The sequence below is a fragment of the Eriocheir sinensis genome, chromosome 61, assembly GCF_024679095.1.
Source record: "Eriocheir sinensis breed Jianghai 21 chromosome 61, ASM2467909v1, whole genome shotgun sequence".
Lineage (NCBI taxonomy): Eukaryota > Metazoa > Arthropoda > Malacostraca > Decapoda > Varunidae > Eriocheir > Eriocheir sinensis.
The window spans coordinates 1,706,190-1,718,168 of record NC_066569.1 but is presented as its reverse complement, the minus strand read 5'-3'; the positions used below and the strand labels follow the sequence as shown (position 1 = coordinate 1,718,168).

General features: G+C 44.4%; 1 long non-coding RNA gene and 1 pseudogene across 1 annotated transcript; one reads left to right on the top strand and one right to left on the bottom strand.

Moving 5' to 3' along the window:
* Window positions 1-5,082: 5,082 nt before the first annotated feature.
* Window positions 5,083-8,729, bottom strand: LOC126986091 (putative nuclease HARBI1; annotated as a pseudogene).
* Window positions 8,730-10,590: 1,861 nt separating this feature from the next.
* LOC126986038 (uncharacterized) lies at window positions 10,591-11,202 on the top strand. Its single transcript, XR_007739234.1, has 2 exons — window positions 10,591-10,744; window positions 10,985-11,202. It is a non-coding gene; the product is annotated as an uncharacterized LOC126986038 (long non-coding RNA).
* Window positions 11,203-11,979: the final 777 nt, after the last annotated feature.

Sequence of the window (11,979 nt, the reverse complement as noted above, 5' to 3'; positions counted from 1 at the left end):
TATATATATATAGATATATATATATATATATATATTTATAGATATCTGAGCTGGGACTTCGGATTGAGCGTTGGGCTCGGTACTACCATGAATTACTACTACCGATACCGATCATTCGGTATTTTGAAGAAACTACGAATACTGCTACCGATCGCATGATTGGCAGTCAATCGGTATCGGTAGATTGGACTTTTTGTTAAGACTTAAGAGAAGACGACCCGGCAAAATGAAATGGACAAGTTTCAACACGTTCGAGCGCATCTATGGGAAGCAGTTAGCAGGAAATTCCAGGTATTACTTTGACGTCATCACGCTTAGCCAATCACCGGCCGTTCTGGGCGTTCTCAGCCAATCAGAGGCAGCCACGACCTAGCAGATTCTCGCTCCCGCCAAAAGTTTTGGCGGGAGCCCCACTCTTGTTTGGCCTGCCGGGTAGCCTACACCCTACGCTCTAGCTCCTCGCCTCGACAACGTGCTCAGCCTCATCGCCTAGTGTTTTAAGTGGCAGTGTTTTTAAGTCCACCCGCCGCGGCAGCAGCACCGACACCGACCTGGAGTAGGAGGCTCAAGACTGCTTCAGTTGTAATTTTTTTTTGTGTTGGGAAGAAATTTATTTTGTGAAAGTTAATAAATAATGCTGTATTGTCTAGTTTGTTTAAATTTAACTTTTTTTCAGTTTGATGTTTATTTTTTGAGGGAGAAATTCATTTATTAAATAAGTTATGTATTTTTCAACTTAAAAAAGGTATTAAAAGACTCTAATTTACTTATATTCTTAAGTTAACCGAAATAAGAGAGAAATAACTTAAAAAGAGTGTTATGGGCCTTTAAAAGCATTTTTTTATTATATAATTATAGAGTTTTTTAATCTACCGATACCGAATCTATACCGATCGGTAGATTTCTGAAAATCTACCGATCTACCGATACCGATTGGCTACCGACTACCGATACCGTGGTAGATTTTTTCTACAGAATCCAGCTCTGATATATATATATATATATATATATATATATATATATATATATATATATATATATATATATATATATATATATATATATATATATATATGCATATATACATACATACAAATTATGGTACTGTACTGAAAGTTGCCAGGTAGCTAAAATATAATTTGTTGACAGTCACGATTTTTATTTTCTATTTTGTTTGGCAGTGCGCTGAGCGGTTGTGTGACCCAGCAGAAAAAAGACAGCAAGTCTACAGTCCGAGCCTGGCAACATTATTGTGTTGCGCACCGTTAGCTATAGTTCTTGTGTTTCTTAGCAGACATTATTAGAAATAGTTTCGGCAAATAGAGTTTTGGCGGGGCACCCCAAATTCTATCTGCTGATTAGCTTTTTTTTTTTTTATTATCGAGAGTCATGGAGGGTAGCACTAGCACAGGTGACTTGAGTTGCAGGGAGATGAGAAAGGTAGCCATCTTGGGACACAGCTACGTTTCTAGGCTTAGGTTTGACTCACCGATGAAGATGCCGTGGTTCGAGCTTGCTAAGTATGGTTCACCTGGGGCTAAAGTCAGTAACATCATGCAACGCCCTGTCTGGGAAGAATTTATTGACTACCAACCCGAGTTCACGCTTTTGCTGTTAGGCGGGAATGATATTAATGAGAACACAATACCCAGTGAGCTTGGAAGAGAAATTGCAGAGCTTGCCCTAACGGTTGAAGAACTCACTGGAGGTGCATGCCACATCATAAGCATTGAACCCCGCCTACAGCCGCGGGGTATAACACCAAGAAGGTACAAGACAGTAAAAAATGCAGTCAACAGGTGTCTCGGAGGCTGCGGACTCTAAATTCCGTTTCCATGGCATGGGCATAGAAAATGAGGACTTGGGGAGTGATGGAGTTCATCTAAATGCTGAAGGATCCGACATACTTCTTCATCGTCTCATTGAATTAATCGAGGAATGTTTGGGAGCTTAGGCAACTAATGTTTTCTGCCGTTTTCATGAATCTCTCTCTCTCTCGCTCTCTCCCGCCTGCCTTGCCGACAAAGTTACCAGTTATGCATTTCTTAGTGGCCGAGCCCAAGATACTCGTCTCGCGACGTAAAAGTGATCCACCCCTAACACACACACACACACACTAAAGATACTCGTCTCGCGACGTAAAAGTGATCCACCCCTGACAAACACACACACACACACACACACACACACACACACACACACACACACACAAGATACTCGTCTCGCGACGAAAAAGAGATCCAACCCCTGACTAACACACACACACACACACACACACACACTTACACACACACACACACACACACACCATCTTCTTTCTCTCTATAGAGGTATGGATGTAAGCCACAGTCATTGGCGACCCGGTCGGGGCCAATGAATTGCAATCTTAGCAAGCCTGCACTAACCTTGCAACTCCCTTACGGATGGAGGCTTGAAAAAAACAAACAAAGATACTAGTCCCGCAACGCAAAAGTGATCCAACCCCTGATGGTAGTGATGATGGTTGTGGTGATGGAGGCAGGAAAAATCAGCACAAAATAGACTTCTGCGTTGAAGATAAGTGTGTCAGACAGAGAGAGAGAGAGAGAGAGAGAGAGAGAGAGAGAGAGAGAGAGAGAGAGAGAGAGGCCAGTCACAGGAGAGGAAGATGCAGAAGAGGAGGAAAAAGAGGAAGAAGAAAAGGAAGAGGAAGAAGAAGAGGTAGGGGAGGAAAAGGAGGAAGAAGCTAGAAGAGGAAGAAGAAGAGGACGAGAAGCTAGGAAGAGGTGGAAAAGTATAGAAGAAGAGGAGGAAGAAGAGGAAAAAGAGGAGGAAAAGAGGGAAGGGGACAATAAGGAGGAAGAAGAGGAAGAAGGAAGAAGAGGAAGACTAGGAAGAGTAGGAAGAAGAGGAAGAAAAGGAGGAAGAGGATGAAGAAGAGGAAGAGGAAGAAGAGGAGGAAATAGAGGAAGAGGTGGGAGAGGAGGAAGAAGAGAAAGAGGAAGAGGAGGAAGAAGAAGAGCAAAATCAAGAAAAAGGAAGAAGAAGATGAGAAGGAAGAAGAAAAGGAAGAGTGAGAGGAAGAATGAGGAAGAAGAGTAGGACGAGAAGCTAGGAAGAGGAGGAAAAGTAGGAAGCAGAGGAAGAGGAAAAGGAAAAAGAAGAAGAGGAAGAGGAGGGGGAAAAGAGGGAAGAGGGAAAAGGAGAAAGAAGAGGAAGAAGAGGAAAAGGAGGAAGAAGAGGAGGAAGGAAAGGAGGAAGAGCAGGAAGAAGAGTAAGAGGAAGAAGAGGAGGAAATAGAGGAAGAAGAGGAGGAGGAGGAAGAACAGGAAGAGGAGGAAGATGAAGAAGAGGAAGAAGGAAGGGAAGAGGAAGAAGAGGAAGAGGCAGAAGAAAAGGAAGAGGAAGAAAAAGAGGCGAGAAGCTAGCGAGAAAAGGAAAAGGAGGAAGAGGAGGAAGAAGAGGAAGAGGAAGAATAAAAGGAGAAAGAAGAGGAAGAGGAGGAAGAAGAAAAGGAGAAAGAAGAGGAGGAAGAAAAGAAGGAAGAAGAGGAAGAAGAAGAAGAAAAGAAGGAAGAATAGGAAGAGGAGGAAGAAGAAAAGAAGGAAGAATAGGAGGAAGAGGGAGAAAAGGATTTTATTTCTTGAGAGTTTCTTTTCACTCATTATTCACTATTGCTTTACACCATTGATTAGGTTCCAGTACTTAGTGTTCACGAGCGTTATTGTTGTTCAGAAAAATCAATACGATGCTGGCTATACGAGCGCGAAAAATCTCAAGGGGTCGGAACGTATAGGGTTAAGAGGTAGAAGACTATCAGTAAGAGGAGGAGAGCTGATGAGACGAAAAGCCTTAGGCCCGGATTGTCAAATCTAACCTTCCCCCTTCCGCAACGGCTCCCCACCAAGGGAGAACTCGGCGCTTTGATGGCCCTCGGCAGCGTTAAATCGTCCCTCCTCTTCCCCCTACCAGTGCGTGGAACACGGAGGGGTTGGTACGTTGGAAGGTTTATTTACGTGCGCATCGCTGTCTTCATTCTGTCGTTTGTCTGCTGGCGGCAAGGAGTTATCACCACCTCTCTAAGTTTCCCTGCATTTATTTACAAGGTAGGACATTTTGGCCTATTGTATGATGTTTTTTGTGTGTTTATTGACGGGGTTAACCTTTGTGGGTAGGCAAATAGCTTGCTTTGGGTCTAGTTAGCCTAATTGAGGGAGAGCTGACTACAGCCTGTTGGGCTCTCGTCAGCCTCACATGTATGACTGGATTTACTCATCATACGACCTATTGTATGATGTTTTTTGTGCGTTTTCTGATGGGGTTAGCCCTTGTGGGTAACCAAATGTATTCCTTTGGGTCTGGCTAGCCCTAGGGAGGGAGCACTGACGAGACCACGTTGCCCTAGCCATGGCCACAATTATCACTGCCTTGACTGACCACTTTAGGGGCATGTGCCGGATTTTAGGGTGTTTTTTGTTTGTTTATTGACGTAGCTAGCCTGTGTGGATACCTAAGTAGCTTATGTGGCATCTTGTTCTCCGTAAATGCACTTTAAAAATGGAAAAAAGTTACATTCTGACACTTCCGTGAGCCACAGAAATAAAGACCTGTATTCTAGAGGTTAATATACACACATATACTTTTATAATCTTTTCTCACAAACTAACTTCTTTTATCTAATGCCAAAAAATTCTTACTCAACCGCCCTCTACGAAGTGGTTCATCTGGAAGAGCCCGCTGCGCCACCTCTACCGACACCAGCAGAAGAGCCGACACTCAAGGAAAGAAACAGTGTGGCCAAACCCGAAGTGTCCTCCTGTCCATCCTCAAGTGCAAAGAGGAGGCAGCGTAGTGCCAGGAGGGCACTTCAGGACCATGAACTATATGGCACACCAGGAGGAGAAAGTGCTAGCAATAAGAAAGAAGAAATGCAGCGGAGATTTCTGGAGAAGAGGGACGCACTGATGGACCTACAGATGCAGCAAATGCAGGTTCGTCTTGAAGAAGCCAAGCAGAGGCGGGAAGAAGCCAAGGAGAGGCGGGAAGAGGCCAGACTTTACAAGGAAATTGCACGGCAAAAATTACTAGAATTAAGGAATAAACAATAAAAACAAATTAAAAATGAGTATAATTTTAATGTAAATTTAAGTTTAGCTTAGATGTAGATATAAATATAAATTTTAGAATGCAAGAATAAGTTTAAGTTTATGTAAATATAACTCTAGATTAAATATACATATTAATCTTAGATTGTAGGAATAGGTTTTTGTAAATATAATCTTAGAATGTAGGAATAGCTTTAAGTTTATGTAAATATGTTTAAGTAAAAATATTGTATGCCAACTGACATCAGCGTTTGCCTTGCTAACATCATCCAATTTCTTGCATGTTTAAGATAATTTAAGAATTTTCATGTTCTGACTTTTGTGTGATATCAAAAAACAAAGGTAAAAACTATATGGCAGCACCTGAGCTTTATTTAACAATTGGTCAAAAAGAAATATATACTACACCATTCACATAGAACTACTACTTACTCTCAAGAACTGTCTGAAGGGTGTGCCCACGGTAAGGCTCAAGTGGATGCCATCTGACCACCTTTACAAAGAAACAGTTCGGAGACAGAGAAGACATCTGTTTACACCTACAATAATGTTCCCATCTTGTTTAAAAGAAGTCAGTAATGATTTGCTGCCATTTCAGTCTACCTAGTACGTTCGCCTGTCTCTGTATTGGCACTTCATTATGGAGAACATTAATATCGATGTTTATCATGTCCCTTCCATCTTGTGGCAAAATCAGTCTAGTTTAGACTGCAATATTGTGCAGTACCATTGCAGCAACTATGATGGCTTTAGTGGTGTCTAAATTTGTCCTAACTTTCTTCCCTAAATACCCAAATCTCCTTTTTAGAACACCAAATGCCCTTTCAACTGTATTCCTTGTATGGGTATGACTGTTGTTATAAGCCCTCTCGTGCTCATTAGTTGGAACTGACACTGGCGTCAACAGATACCTCTTCAAGGCATAGCCAGCATCTCCAAGCAAGTGATACCTAGGGTTTAAATTTTCCTCTATATCAGCACAGAGCCTACTGTTATAGAAAATCCTATTGTCGTGGACACTCCCTGGCCAACGGGCAACAACATTATGAAACCGCAGGTCAGGTCCACATACAGCTTGGACGTTCAATGAAAAGAAACCTTTCCTGCACTGAAACACCTCTGAATTTTCAACAGAGGGTCTCAGTATGGCAATGTGTGTACAGTCAATTGCCCCGATAACTCCAGGCATTCCATGAATGGCATGAAAATCCTGGATTGTACGCTGCAGATCATTGCCCGAAGGTGGCTGTATATAATGCCTGCTCAAGCTAGCAATTGCTCTTGACACCACCTTCAGGCACTGCCTGACTGTTGTTTGTGATACATCATGGCAGTCACCTAAAGTCATTTGGTGGTCTCCAGTTGCCATGCAGCGTATCGCGATCAGGGTTTGGAGATGTGGCGGAACAGGACAGCCTGTCAAGAGGCAGCTCGAGTAAAAGGTAACAGCAAAGTTGGGAGCATACATAGTGGCTGTGTGTGGCATCTGCACTCATGTCAAATTAACCCTTGAGGCTGTGATGGATAGGAACTATAAATGACACTTGGTACGTGCAATATAACTGGTACATATGACAGTTTGACAGAGAAACACTGTATAATTGTAATGTACGGTGAAATAAATTACCTCTTGAGTCATTTGGGGCAGGAAGGTGATCTCTAATTTCTTCAATTAGGTCGTACATTGACGTTTTCCTGACCCTGAAGTGGTCCATGAATTCATAATCACTCATTGCTGTGAAAGGGTTCATCCGATCTGTAAGTGTACAGTCATTAATAATTATATACTTAATATATCATAGCCATTCCTTATGTGGCATTCTTATGGGGGAAGTCAGCTTGGTAGGCTTTGAGATGGTACGGGGAGATTCAGATTGTCGGTAAAACATGACTGTAGCATTGCAACATCTGAAGAAGGCGCAGTCATGAAAGGAAGTAATGAAAGGGCTGATGATGTATGTGACAAGTGCTTGCGTGTGGACAGAGGGCTGGATTTGCTGTCTGGGGAAAGATGCGTGTTACGAAGGTGTATACATAATCCTTTAAGTCTGTTGGGGTTTACCTGTAACAATTCTGCAACATCTACGTCCGACAACTCCTTCGGCATCTATCTCACCATCTAGCTCCTCCAATTGATCCAAGAGGTCCAGATCATCCCAAACCTGCTCATAAGTGGCCATGCTCTCAGTAACCTGCAAAATCAATTACAAATTTTAACCCAGGAGTGCCACCATGTAGGTACCTAACTAGAGACCAAAGCAATGAAATAAGAATGCACAACTTATCCACGAAAAAGAAGTATTTATCTAATATGAGTCTTCTAATTCACTCATGAACACATTATTATTATTATATAGGTACCTCAAAGTCATGGTCTAGTGCATTATGTTTGTAGCTATATTTTGGTAAATATGGGAAAAAAGCAGCTGGAATCTAGTTGTGGCCGCTGCATATTTTGGCATCCTCAAATATTGGAATGAAAATGAGCTGTGTGTGCCCCCCGCCCCAGCCACCTTTGACCCACTCTGGCCTACGTGATGACGGCTACTTTCGACCCTTTCACGTGTTCACATAGGCTTAATGCATCCTTAAACAGGTAAAAACTATTGATACATGTGGGGAATGTGCTTACCTGGTCAAATATTGGAATGAAAGTAAGCTCTGTGTGCCCCCTGCCACATCTACTTTTGACCTACCTTACCCTACGTGATGACGGCTACTTTTGACCCTTTTACGTGTTCACATAGGCTAAATGCATCCTTAAACTGGTAAAAACTATTGATACATGTGGGAAATGTGCTTACCTGGTCAAATATTGGGGTAATATAACAGCAGCGGCAGCGAAGGGTTGGGGGGAAGAGGCGGTGTTTGTTGTCCCTTCGTCTCGTCCCTTCCCCCTTTGGCGCGGCGGGACCCCTCGCGACCCAAAACAGTTTAACGGTAGAGATTTCTGGGCGTAGGGTCCCGTCGCCCAATGGTTAGATTTGACAATCCGGGCCTTAGACTCCACTCTGTCCATGAGAGCTGTGTGAGTGGAGCCCCCCCACACGAGATGCATACTCCATACGAGGGCGGACAAGGCCCCTATAAATGGAAAGCATCTGAGCGGGGGAGAAGAACTGGCGGAGACAATACAGTACCCCCAACCTCGAGGAAGGCTGATTTAGTGATATTCCTTCCTTTTTTTTATCTCTCAAAGCCTGATGGGACTTTGAGTTCCCAGCAGTGTAATTTTGTATGATAATTACATAATGGTTATATTGCACAAAAGTGGTTTCTTTAGGTTCCTAAAAAGGGGATATAATGAAATGAGAATGAAAATATAAGGCCCTGATTTCATTTATAATATTCTTGTTTTATGATGTCCCATTCCCTGATAAACTTCTCCTCCAGGGGTGTGTCCCAGCCTACCTCTACTGCCCAGACCTTCTGGGCAGTAGAATAATTCACTGGACTGGTTCACTGGACCAAGGGGGTCAAATACTTTGGAGTGGCATTAAAGACAACTTTCAAAGCATGTACTCAAGTTTTCTTTTATTCCTCTGAGAAACATTTTCCAATAACTTAACTAAATAGAAAGTAAATAGAAATCTTCTGTAGTAATCGCTTCAAGGATTTGATTACTGAAAACTAATCGACTGCAATATTTTTCAGATAGTAGTGGAAGTAATCGAATAGAAACAATTGATCACACCCACCAGCACCTCCAGGTGATCACGGAGGGCGGTGACACACCTCGCTCTCCACCTCCCCAGCCTGCAGCCCACAAGTGCTGCAGAACCTTGAGTAATTCAGGAGAGGAAAATTCTTCTGACTTGAGAGAGGACGGTGACATATCTCGCTGCCATCTGTGCACTCCACCTCCCGGGCCTGTGGCACACAAGCGCCGCAGAATACTGAGTGGTTCAGGTGAAAGTTCTTCTGACTTGAGCAGTGAGAAAGACAGTGACAGTGGAAGTGATGAGAGTAGTGACAGTTCAGGAAATTCTACAGATGCTGATTCACCCCGTGTGCGCACACCAAGAGCAGGTCCGGGTGCTCAACAAGGCCGGTGGTCTGATGGGCAAGGTTTGTGCCTGCAGTCCACAGCTTTGCAGGGACAAATGCTGGAATCAGCAGTGCTTGTGATATCAGTGAGGAGAGTCCTTATATTGACTATTTTGAGCAGTTTTTCAGTAAAAGTGTTATGGACACACTTGTCACCCACACTAACGGCTACTTTTTGCACAAAGGTGGCTATTGTAGTGACGAGGATTGTGCAAGAAAATTGAAGTGGAGAAACACAACCACTGCAGAAATGTATGTTTTCTTGGCCCATGTCATGCTGATGGCGCCATTAAAGCTACATAATATCAGTGACTACTGGGCAAGAGACTTACTCACTCCTCTCACCATATTTGGAAGATATATGAGTCGTGACAGATTTCAGCTCCTGATGAAGTTCCTGCACATGTCAGACAGGCACACGGAAAATGGAATGGACCCAGTATGCAAGCTTCAGCCAGTGCTGACAATGCTGAAGAGGAAATTCCAACAATCCTTTAAGCCTTTCCAAAAGCTTGTAATCGAATGTTTCATTCCTCATAAAAGCCGTTTGTCATTCAAGCAACACATTCCATCCAAAAGGCACCAGTTTGACATAAATTTTTTTATGCTGTGTGACTGTGACACTGACATGATTCTTGATTTTATGTTATATACTGGTAAAAACACTGAAATACTGAGAAATGATCCCTTGGGTGTATCAGGAGCTGTGGTGAAGCAGCTCATGCAGCCATACCTTGGAAACGGCCATGTGCTTTATACTGATAGCTGGTATTCAAGTCCAAACCTCTGTCAGTACTTACATAAACACAACACAGGATTCGTGGGCACGGTTAGACCAAGACGGAAAAACATGCCGAAACTTGCACAAGGCCTGAAAAGAAATGACCTTCGCCTCCACCAGCGCGATGGCATGCTTGCAGTGCAGTGGCAGGACAGGAGAGAAATAAATTTGTTGACCACCATCCACACAGGAGGAAGGAAGTACTCTGGAAAAAGACATCAGAAGACAGGAGAAAAAATAATGAAGCCAGATGTCCTTTTAGACTACAGTGAGAACATGCGACCTGTCAACAATGCAAACATGCAACTCAGAAATATTGAATGCATCAGGAAGACACAGAAGTGGTACAAGAAAGTTTTGTTCCACCTGGTTGAAATGTGTGTTCTTAACGCGCATAACCTTATGTTGGTCAAAACAGGCAACAGGCCATCGCTCAAGGAATTTTGCCGCATCCTTGTTTACCAACTGCTGCAGCGTTATGGGAATGTGAAGCCATCTTCAGGCCATGCTGTGTCTACCCAAGATCTGCCTGATCGCCTGGCTGCTAGGGATTTTGTCTCTCGTCACCACCTCGTGGACATTCCACCACCAGAGATGCAGTATGGCGAGACACGAAGAAACAGGAAGAAAGGGCAGCGCCAGTGTAAAGTTTGTGCAACATCAGACCTCCGTCAAGATCCCGCAAACTTGTTACACAAATGTGTAAAGAGTGCCAAACACCGCTGTGCAGCTCATGCTTCGTGCACTACCACACACAAGAACGGTACTGACAGAGTTGGCTACAGTGGCGCCTGCCTCACCAAGTTGCTGCCGTGCCCGCTCATAAATGAAAGTAAGTAAAGTTCACTTCTAATGTTACACACTTTATGCAACATGTCCTGACATATTTAGATATACAATTCTCTCTCTCTCTCTCTCTCTCTCTCTCTCTCTCTCTCTCTCTCTCTCTCTCTCCTATATAATAAACATAACACGCAGTGCACTCAGTAACTTACAAAGATTGATCAGCTGTACAAATCATATTTGTTTGTTTGCAGTAATCAGTTTCTTTCTTCCAACCTATTTGTTGCAGGTATCAACGGTCTGACGCTGATTGCCGACGGAGGTGCTTTGAGAATAATGTCAAGAGTTGTTGAATAACTCCCCAAGACATCCTAAGTGGAAATGCTGTTGTAAGTAATGCATACAGATGTACACAGCGCAACACGGCAAGGTGGCATCATGTGTCACACCAAGCTGCTGCTGCCCACTGGCAAGAAAAGTAAATAAAGTTCACTTTTTTATAACACATTTTGTTGTTTTTGTTGTTGTTTTGAGCCACAGCGACTAGTCACTCACATGAGCCCTGATGTCGTTCTGTGAGGGCTTCACAGGCGCATCAGCTGCCCCGTCTTCCTGAGGAAGGCGCAGGTGAGGCGGATGACAGATTCCTGGCGTGAGGGGTGGACGCCTGCCACTGCCAGCAACGTGGGCAGGTCAAAGGTGGGCACGTCCAGGGAGCAGAGTTGATGGAGCAGCACTCACTGGGAGTGGAAGCGGGGCCAGTGCAGCAGGAGGTGCTCAATGGTCTCCTCAACAGTCCTGCACCAGGGGCAGTGAGGGTCGGAGGCCAGGCGCAGGCGGTGGAGGTGAGCGCTGAGTCTTGTGTGGCCCAGGAGGAGGCGCGTCAGGGCCACGTCTAGGATGTGGGACGTTTTCCTCACCCATGGCTGTGGGGAGGAGTTGGTGCAGTACTGGCCCATGGAGGTGGTGCAGAGGGTGTCAGTGAGTATGTCGCCCCATAAAGAGTGGCAGGTGCAGAAGATGAGGCGTTTGGCTGTGGAGAGTGGCAGGGGGCGGCGTGATGGTTACCTCGGCGAGGGCCATCCTGGCTGCGGTGTCAGCGATGTTGTTACCTTTAATGCCTGAGTGTGAGGGCACCCACTGCACGGTGATCTCCCAGCCCTCAGCTGTCAGGTGGAGGAGGGCCCGCTGGATGGTGTGGGCCAGGGCTGTCGAGGAAGTTGGGTGGCGGGAGAGGAGGAGGTGGAGTGACGAGAGGGAGTCGGTGTAGATGACTGCCTTGGC